Below are 10,331 nucleotides of genomic sequence, written 5' to 3'. Positions count from 1 at the left end.
CAGAATATTTATGTGGATAGTTGACTACAAGTTTGGGGTTTTTTCCCCGCCCTCTCCACTTTTATTCCCTAGCATCCCAAGGTGAGACAACCCAGCTCCGCTCTGGCTGCTCTCCCCCCACCTCCACGGCAGAGCCGGTGCCCCCAGTTCGAGGTGCAGCTCCACACCGGGCACGGGGTGCACCTTCCAGGGTGCCTCGGAGCCGCAGCCCCCTTTTGCTTCCCCAAAGGTGACCCCTCGGGTTTGCCTCCCACCCTCAAGTCGATGGGTGAATCAGTAAAAACAGACAGCCCGGGCTCTTGGCCATCAGGTTGCCACGTGGAGAAGGGAGAGGGATGTTTCGGTTAGTTTGAACTTGAAAAAAAAAAAAAAAAAAAAAAAATCTGTGCTTTTGAATCGAGTTAAAAATCAGAAACTAAGTTGGCGGCTCAGTTTCAAGCTACACACCAAAACAAACCATCCCCTTTTAACCTACTGAGATAGAGGAAACTATGCAACAGCCTGTAAACCTGCAGAGAGCACAGACTAATTGTACTGATTCTTTTTTTTTTTCCCTTTGGATGAGGACTGTATAGATCAAGCCACGAGCAAAGCTCTCCCCTCTGCTCCCCGCTGAGACAGCGCAGACACGGGCCCCAGGCAGCACTCGAGACCCTAGAGAAGGTGATGCCTGAAGACAAGGAAATTTTATTTCTTCAGGAATTCATTACATACCACTCCCCTCTCCCCTTTGCTCTCCCAAAGAAAAGTATCTGCTAACAAAATTTATCTCTAGCATCAGAGGAGCAGCAGGATTCCTGCCCTTAGGCAAAGAAAGAAAGATCAGAACGGGATTTCGGCGCAAACATGAACTGAATCCCAACTTCCCTCGCACGAGAGCAGCCCCGTCTTCTGAGGCAGGCAGTTAAATATTGAAGGAAAGGCATGCAGCAGCTCCGATTATGTGGAACAAAAATTAATTGAGGGCATAAGTCTCCGATTCGGCTCTCCATTTATTTTTTCCACAGCACATTATATGTGAGTGTGGGTTGCAATGCAGACACCTGCAGGGAAAGCAGCCCGACCCATCTGTGACAGTGATATTACCTCCTTTTATTTGTTTTTCTGGTTAAAGCTTCCGTTTTTTATCAGCCCTGCAACAGACAGATGTGTGGAGTCTTCCGAAACTGCATCCCCCTTCCTGACATTTTAAACTATGTATTTGGAGAGCTGTAATTTGAAAAACGACAACATTTTTTTTTTCCCAAAACAGGCTTTAAAATAAGACATGGGAAAAAAAAACAAAGCTCATTTCCAACAGAATCTCAAAAACACAACTGCAAGAGCCCACACCCTTCCCTTAAGGATACAAATTAAAGCCCTATTCGCCCTCACCCCAGTCTTTTTAACAGAAAACCTTCCATTGTTTAAAGCCACTTACACACATTTTGGTCCATGGAAAAAAAAAAAAAAAATATCCTGGGAACAGCCCTATTCTGGCTCAGCAACAAGCTAGATAAGTGCCTGGATTTTCCATTTACAGCTCCTAGGCACCTCGAGCTGCGCCAACAGGGGATGTTTCAGCGGCAGGGCTTTTGCAGGCTCTCAGCTATTGACTGGGATATGCCTTTCCCAGGGGATGCCCACTCTCCCCGTCACCTCTGTGCGATACACCTCCGGTGACAGGGATAGCGAGCGTCCCACCTGCCTCCAAACAGCTACGCAGCGCCCCGTGGCTGTGCCTTTCTGCAGCATCCTTCCAGCCAGTTACCATCCCACGGGACTACGTTTCTCTATTTTTAATTTTTTCTGGTTTCTTTGCCACCAGAAGAGAGTCCTGCCTTTTTCTTCTCTTTCCAAGGCGAAGGTGTGATTCTGGAAGGTTTCTGGTACCGCGGTGACAATGCCAGCAGCCAACGAAGCCACCACAACCACAATCAGATGGGAGGAAGGGACAATGCACGTTGGGTTCACACTGCGAGATGATGCTGGTATGCAAGAGAAGACTTGTCTCTGCACATCCATACTGGAGTTTGCTATACCAACATTAACGTCGAGAAATAATAACTACTTCCAAGCCGGATACCTAGACTCTAGCACAGAGTGACCCACGGTCAGGACCAGCGTGATGCATCAGCTCGTGCAGAAGGTAGGAGAGGTTCCCAGACTCCCAGACCACAGGAGCAAATACCATATAGCCCGCTAGCACCAGGCATTTGCCCCCGGCCGTGGGACAGATGTCACCAACTGGACACAACCACCCAGAGCCAAACATGCCAAACAGCTCGCCGTGGCGTGAAGAGAGGTTTGGGGAGACTGGTGAGAAGTGCTGCTATCAGGATGATGTGGTGCCTTATGGTGGGCTTAAATATGACCGGTGGGATTTGAAAGTGTCTGGTACACACCCGACAGGAGGAATATTGATTTTGTGGGAGATTTAAGAGGGGATGCTCTTCCCAACGATCTGATTTATCCTTTTTAAATAGCAGTCGTATTTAATTATTGCTAACAAAATCCTTTCAAGTCTAATGCTTACGGACACTACTGAGCATTTCTATAATCATTCCAATAATCCTCAGAAGATCTTAACCAAACAACACAAAAAGGTGCCCTCTGACCCATCCTGCATCCATCAGGGAGCCCGTACATCTACTCAGGATGGTGGTGCCCACCTGCCTCTGCTGTGGGGGGACCAGTGGGGTGCCCACGGGCTCTGCTGGGAGAGTAAAGAGGTGAAACTTTGGGAAAAATGAATTATCCACGCTACAGTGCAGGATGCTTTGCTCCATATGGCTCAAACATCTGGATTTGTTATCTAAGGCACAGCCCTTCTACCTTGGTGAACTCCGCAATGACTGACTTATTCCATGGCTAAACCGCGCATGTGTCACCCCTCCACTCCAAAGTATTCATCCTCCTCTCCATCCAGCCTTTGCAGGACAAGGTCTGCCACCAGCATGCAAGAAGGGGACCCTGAGCTTGCTGACCTCAGCACAGTGGGTCAGGCTTCCCTGCAACACTCCGACAAGCAGCATCATATAGTTTCCATAGGGTACCAGTATCAGCCCGTTCACAACGGCAGCAGAGATCAGCACCACCAGACACTGCTACCGCAGCGCCATCGAGACCGTTCTCCCTTGAAGCCTGCAGGAATGTTACAAGCGCATCTTTTACAAAGTTGAACCATAACACTTCAAGAGGACAAAGGCTCCTTAAAATGCAGCTCGGCAGAAATCCCGCGCGGGAAGCAGGCTGCTGCCGGCGGGGCTCGGCTGAGCAAAAGCATCTCCGCCAACAGCCCCACCGCTGCCTCTCGCTCCCACCTCCGCCCAAGCACAGCTCCAGAGTAACTCGCCTTATCTTAGATGCAAACCATCAGATCGAAGCAAAGTGTTTTGCTAGCAAAATGCTAACAAAACGTTAGCACAGCTTTCTGCAGTGCCAACATCACCAGTTTCAGCCTTAAATCAGGCACTCGGAGCAGCTTGCCACTGCCTTGCTTGCGAGGCAGATTTTATGTTTCTAAAGTACCTTATTTTTAGGCGCAGTTATCAACCCTCACGTCACCATACATGCCCTACTTTCTGTGTTTTCTGCATCTACTCTTGGCCACAGTCAAGAGATGGTACGTTGGCTTGACTTGCTGCTCTGACAATACAGTTGCTCTGACATTCAGTTTCATCAAATATTTACCACGTCTTAGTTTGAAAATACAATTGTGGATACTTTATGTTAACTTGACTATGAACATGGTACCAGAATAGCTCTCCTCCTCATCAGCGTGGTTCTTACTTTGCTTCCACTGTTTCTGGGATCACAAGCACCAGGGCTCGGCTGCCACAGGCCAAGGAGAACCTCGTCCACCCATGAGCACAAGGTTTAGCCATCCTTCTCTGCTGTCTCCTTGTGCAGCTGTGCCTGGATGTGCAAACAGCTGGATTTGCCCAGGGGAAGAGACTCTTCCCAAAGATATCGAGACTTAAGGGCCAGCACTCAGCTGGGAAAAATGGCTGCTCTTAAGGGAGATGTTCTGGAGGGCTCCCCGGGCACAGGTACCCACCCTGCCATTCCCTATGGACCTCAGCTGAATATTTGTTCTGAGAAGCAGTTATATTAGATGGCAGAAAAAAAAAAAATAGTGTTCTGGTAGCAAAAGTCAAATTCAGGTAGCAGGGGCATGTCACAGCCAGAAACCTGACCTGATCCTGCAGATGGTGGAGATGGTCCTTCTGCATCCGGCTGACAGATCTATAGTACAGCTCCCACCAGCTGCTTTGGTGGGTTAAACACATCCGCAAGCAAAGCCCACCCAGTACAAAGCCCCTCTTAATTTCACACACCAGATGAACTCTTGCTCAAGACCTCAGTAATAAAAAGCCAAGCCCTACACAAATCCCCAAATCTCAGCTTAACACCGTGAAGTAAAGAAAACGATGGTGGGTTTTCTGAGACAGTTCACAGCCACCACGGGGCTCACGTCTTCCTTGGTCTTTCTCCTCCGATGCGTGTTTGACCTTTGACCTGCCAAGCAAGGAATCAAGCAGAATTTGTGTCTGTGAAACGCTGCCAACATCCAATATTGCCACACGGAGCCACTGTAGAGCGGCACCTGATACTTGGGGTTTTCCCACATGGATCATTAGAGGTGCCATGACTATACCATAACGTCACATGGAGCAGTCGAGACAAAATCAAGGCAACTGGCACTGATGAGCGAAGCTGCGCATCTCCAGCCTTCCCTCCTAGACTGTCCCCTCTCTGCTCTTCCAGAAATACCCAACCTGCACCTCCTGCCCCTTCCAGCTCAAGGGCGAAGCCTCAAGACGTAGGGTGCCGAGCGGCCCCTCACCTATGGAAGGGAGGCACGAGCTAATGAGCGAACTCACAAGGGAGGTCTCTTGGCAACACGGGGTGAGAGAAAAGGAGGGGAAAATTGCTGCCAGCTTGTTTGTGTGCACTTAGGGTGGCATTTCCAACCCTGTAATTGTTGCATAATGAATTTAGCAATGGAGTTTGAGAGCTATGATTCATTCAGGCCAAAAAAACATGAGTCAGCCCCCAAAGAATCATGAGATGTTAAAATTATATACATTTAACTTGAGCTTGACAAATCCGAAGGAGCAGTGTAACAGCGGAGTGTCTCAGCGCAACTCAAAACATCATGCAAATATCCCCACTCCTCCTCCCACCCAAGGCAAGATGAGAGCAGCCCGAGAGCAGCACCCGGGTTGGCCGCTGCAAATAATTTACGCCTGCCACCCGTGCCCAGCTCAGGTTATCAGCCCCAGCTCAGAAAAAGGCACCCGATGCTGCCTCTTACCTAGTGCTCACACTGACTCACCGGGAAAGGTGAGAAGGTCCCATCTCACCTAAGAAAAGAAGAGCAAGAAACAGGGCAGATTTATCATGGAAAATGATGCCTAAGTTAAAGGAGTGTGCGGATTGCTGGGGGACGATGCAGAGAATACCTTGGGAAAATAGGATGTTTTCCTAGCTCCGTTGGGTGATCTTCCTTGAGTCACACCTCGCCTTCTGTGCTTACGGTGCTTGCATATATGGAAAGGAAAGTTATTTTGAAGTGAGATAGGGTGCGAATTCAAAGCAGAACAACTATTCTGGGTTAACTCCCCAGGTGGCTTCTTATTCTAGGGTGGCAGTACCTTTTTCTAGTTTAATTCACTTTAAAAATAGATTAGGCCAATGGTTCTGATCTGCAAGGCCATGGTGGCTGACCTGCTGCTTTTAGAGCATCCTTAATTAGAGCCTGGATATGGGGACATGGATGCAGATCCGTCAGCCCGAATATGAAAATGTGATACTAACCTAAACCAGGAAAGAACCGTCCGCCCGCAGGAGGGTCTGCGGGGCCGCGGCTCGGGCAGGAGCTGCTGCGCAACAGCGATCCCCGCAGCGGGGACGCACCTCGGCAGGGGGACAGCCCACACCAACCTTAAACCAAACGGCGCTAGACGAAACCCACAATCCCCACTTTGCACGCCAGCAAAAGCCTTCCTATAAAGCCATTTTTGTTTGAGGTTCATTTGAATTTCCCATTTATCAAGCTTCCATTTAGCCTCGTTAATCACAGCCTATCAAGCTCTTTCAAATGCAAACACAGGAAAGGACCCAGCAACTGCACCTCTCGGTTTATCCTGGCAGTCGAGGCTGCGAAGCAGGATTGCCGACCCACCTGTTTCCTGCTTTTCAACCACTTCCCATGGGATGAAATCAGCTGACAATTCTGGAAAAAAAACCACACACCACCACACTGATCTCTTTCCCCACCAGCTAGCGACATTCACGGATAGCAAACAACGTCTTGTGCAGGGGAAAGCACATCCCTGTGAAAGTCGAGGGGAGAGGCGGACAGGCGGCACCCGGCAGCGCCGGTACCGGCCTCGGCACGCGGATGCTGGCTCTGGAAGCCTGGACAGTCAAAGCCACCTTTGTCAAAGGCTTTGCATTTCCTCCCTGGGCTTCTAGAGCCAGAGACCTCACCTAATCCATGTCAAACGATATACCGTTTGTTTGCTTTGTATGGGTATTAAGGCTTAGCCTTCCTCAAGCTATTCTTTTTTTTTTCCCCTTGGTGCCTATGTGGCTGTTAACCCCAGTATCGACATGTTCTCTGAGACCTGCAAGGAAAAGGTCCGTTAGGAAGACCCACGTTACTCCAAATGTAACATTTGCCTCAGGTAGCAGAGGTGCCACCGAGCTCAGACTCGGTCCAGCACCATCCGTTCTCACCGATGAATGCTCTCCTGCTTCACCATGAGATGCGCTGCGCAGCGTTCGCCCCTCTCACCTCCACTCACCCAAAGTTTGACGGTGTTTTCTGCTGCCCTTCGCCTGTGCTGTTTGCTCAAGCCAAGCGCAGCGCTACTCCCCCCCGCCTCCCAAAGTGGGAACTATCGTGATTTCAGAGGGGAAGGCACAGGCAGCCGGCGATTCTCACCCACAATTACCCGTCCCTTAGGCTGCCGCCAGCAGCAAGGCACGCTGTGCTCCCCGTGGAGCCCACCGCCTAGCAGGACGCGGCGTAGGGGGGGACTTGGCCTTACTCAAAGCTGGAGTCTGAGTGTTCCTGGGCACCCCGGTTCCCCTGCACCTCCACCCCAGCCAGCAAAGCCGACGGGCTCTGCTGTCCACCCAGAAGTGTCACCTTCAAAAAAAAAAAAATTAAAAAATATAGTATCTATCTATTTATGTATATAGAAAAACCATGTTGGACAGCAAACGTGACAGTCTACAAATGAACGTGCCCGGACCAGGAGCGCTTTGGCAAGCGGCACAGCTGGTGTCGACTGGCCGCAGCGCAGGCAGGACGGTGCTGCCGAGATGAATGAGCAAGGCAGCACGTGGAAAGGCGATGAGGAGAGACAAGTAGATTAATAGAAGACGACAGATTTCTAGTAAGATTGCGATAAGCCTCTTTAAACTTCCCTAAAGGATGAGCCAGCTGGCAAGGCCATCCGAGGAGGTGGTGTAACTCGACTAACAGCCTTGCAAAAAGCCAACAGCTGACCCCTTTCACACATCGCGGCTCACTCCTGCAGCTCTTGAAGCAAAGGAGGGCTGAACCTGTGGAGCCTGGATGCTTCTACACTGGTGCTCGCCCGCAATCACAGCCCTCCTTTGCAGAGAAGCCGCCAGCCCTGAATTAGTCTCCACAAGCAAAGGAGCAGTGAGGTCACGCTGACCCTTGGTGCCGGTGGAGCGCACCGTTCCGCTCGCCCTGCAGCACGTTTCGTTGCCCATGCCGGGGCTAATCCCGACCTGCATTCCCTGTGTCGTGCCACGAAGCTGCCTGGGGAAAGGCACGTCGCTGCTGAAGGGGGCTTTGCCAAAGCAGGGACGGGGACTGGAAGGTGATGAGCGGGTCCCCGGCCATCACGCTTTCGCCTCCTTCCTCAGCTCGGATCTGCTGTGATCCCCGGCAGAGCCAAATCCTCCAAAAACTTTACACCCCGGTGAGCAGTTTCACCCTCCGAGGAGGAAGAGGAGAGGGCTGTCCACCAGGGAAGGCAAGCTTGAAATGTTAAGATTGTTATGTTTGGGGGTTTTTTAAAGGGGTGATACCTTCAAAGGCTGCTGCAGGTGGAGTAGATGCTGTGCACAGGTATGGCTGACAGCAAGAGTTTACTATGCCCCTTTCCAGTGCCACAACAAAACCCCACAAGTATTTGAAACTGGAGCTATCACCTGGGGCAGCAGAGGGTTTCAGGCTGAAGAACAGCAGCAGTCAGTTTGTTTGATATCAAGCAAGTTTTTCTTCTTAGGCCAATTAGCCGATGATATAATTTGCCCACTAAGGTCACTGACTCATCATTTAGCAGTTTCAAAGGAGACAAGATGAACTGCAGCCCAGTCTTCCCCCTCCAGCTCAATGAGTGACTCAAAATGCAGTTAATGACAGTGGTTCGTAAGTGCCTGGCAGAGGATTTGAGAGGGTGATTTATTGCCCAAAAAGAGAGTGACCTCTTTCAGGCCACGGCAGCTAAGCCTGTGAAGATGTAGGACCTGATTTCGCTTTCTTACTTGACAATCATTAAATACCCAAGAGCTGCCAAGCTTGAGTCGGACATCGGTAAAAGCAAAAAGGAGAAGCAGACCCCAAAACAGCTTAAGGAAAGTCACAGTTAAAACTCACTTTGTCACCAGCAGGCAAGAAACCTTTTTAAGGATGAGGATAAGAAAGAAGTAACATCCCCAGAAGACTTTTAGCACAAACTCTGCGTTTTTGCGAGTTTATATAAGATTAAAAAATGAGACATCCCCTCCATCTACAAAAGCTTCATTATTTGTCAACCTCAGGCTCCATAACCAGTAAACACTGGTTGATGTTTTTCTTCTTAATGGATGAAATGTGCCTAGAGGCAACAGGCATTTTATAAATTATTAAACCAAGGGAAAATAAGGTTCCAACAAAGTGGCTGCAGAAGCACCAAGGAACCGGTACAATTGGTACCAACACACACACAGAGTCATTTTTCCTGCAACGATGGACTCAACAAGAAGACATTGTTAGAAACGGGCAGCCTGGACACGTGGTCTCGATAGCGAAGAGAAGACGTGGTATCTCAGCGTTTCATCACATCCACTGCAGATATCTGAAGTTCAACACTTTAAACCTTATTTTTCTTATGAAATAGTCGCTGATGAATTCGAGTCAGAAGGAAAATAAGCACTTTTTTTTTTTAAACCTCATGAGAGATCTCAGGACATAAAGCAAAACCCATAAAATAATGTAATAAGAGCATTTTCAATATCATCTGCAGTTTTTGGTCCAACCCACAGTATAGAGATTAAATAAGGAAGGGAAAAACATAAATAAAAAAGTATTCTTCATATTCAGGATTTAATAACAAACACAATCCCCCGCGCCAGACTAAATTCAGTTCCAGCCAGAAAAAACCCTTCTGCTTTCTGCCACAGCAGCGCTCGGCCCTTCCATCTGTGAAAGGGCACTTAGCGGTAATGGCAGGGCTGAGGACACCCGGTCAAGAAAGGCTGGGTCAAGGTGACAGCTAGGGCAGCACAGGCACCCGCTTCTCCCGAGGTTCCCCGAGCATTTGTTAGGGAACACAGGAGGGCTCAAACCAAGAGGTTTGGGTTGGTTTTTTTTTCCCCCCAGGTTTACGAGCCCTCTGCTTTCCTTGAAGCCACTTTCTCTGCTACTCCAGTGTAGCTTGAAGCATCCTCCTCCTCCTCCAGCAGTTACCACGCTGCAGGAAAGATCTTTTCATGATCAGCAAGATATAACCGTGCACTCGTTGGCTTATCGGCGGAAAACACCTCTACCCCCACTGACACCTCAGACCCTGGAGCTGGAGAAGGGGCTGAAGTTCAGGCTGAAGTTCGCCTGGTCTGCCAGCGTCTGAAGGAGACTCTCTCCGAGAAAGACCTTCATCTCGCGCAGGGACCAGCACTTGCAACCCTGATGCCATTTCAGGAATTACGGTTGCTTGTATTTATGCCACCTCCGGTATATTTCTTCCCCACCCGAATCACGCCAAAAGGGAGAGGATTTCTAAACACAGTACGGAAAACCCACTCGCGAGCAAACACAAGAAATTCACAGCTTCAGCATCTCGGGTTTTGCGCGATGACCCCACGGTACGACCGTGCGCTCACACACCAACACCGACCGTTCAACGGAGCAAAAACTGCCTTAAAGGGGTCACTGCCTCCTCATCATCGGATGCGCCCAAGGTAGGGCTGCCCAAATTCACCGAGCGACCAGCCGGGCGCCCGATGCCACCCGCGGAAGGCAGCGGAGGACGTTATTGGAGTGCCTCCCGCCCAGCCCGCTCCGGGATCGCGCAGGGCTGGAGTTACCCAAACTCCCCGCC

This window comes from Charadrius vociferus, unplaced genomic scaffold (genome assembly GCF_000708025.1).
Source record: "Charadrius vociferus isolate BGI_N301 unplaced genomic scaffold, ASM70802v2 scaffold320, whole genome shotgun sequence".
In the NCBI taxonomy this organism is placed as follows: Eukaryota; Metazoa; Chordata; class Aves; order Charadriiformes; family Charadriidae; genus Charadrius; species Charadrius vociferus.
Note: the sequence above shows the minus strand (reverse complement) of the source record.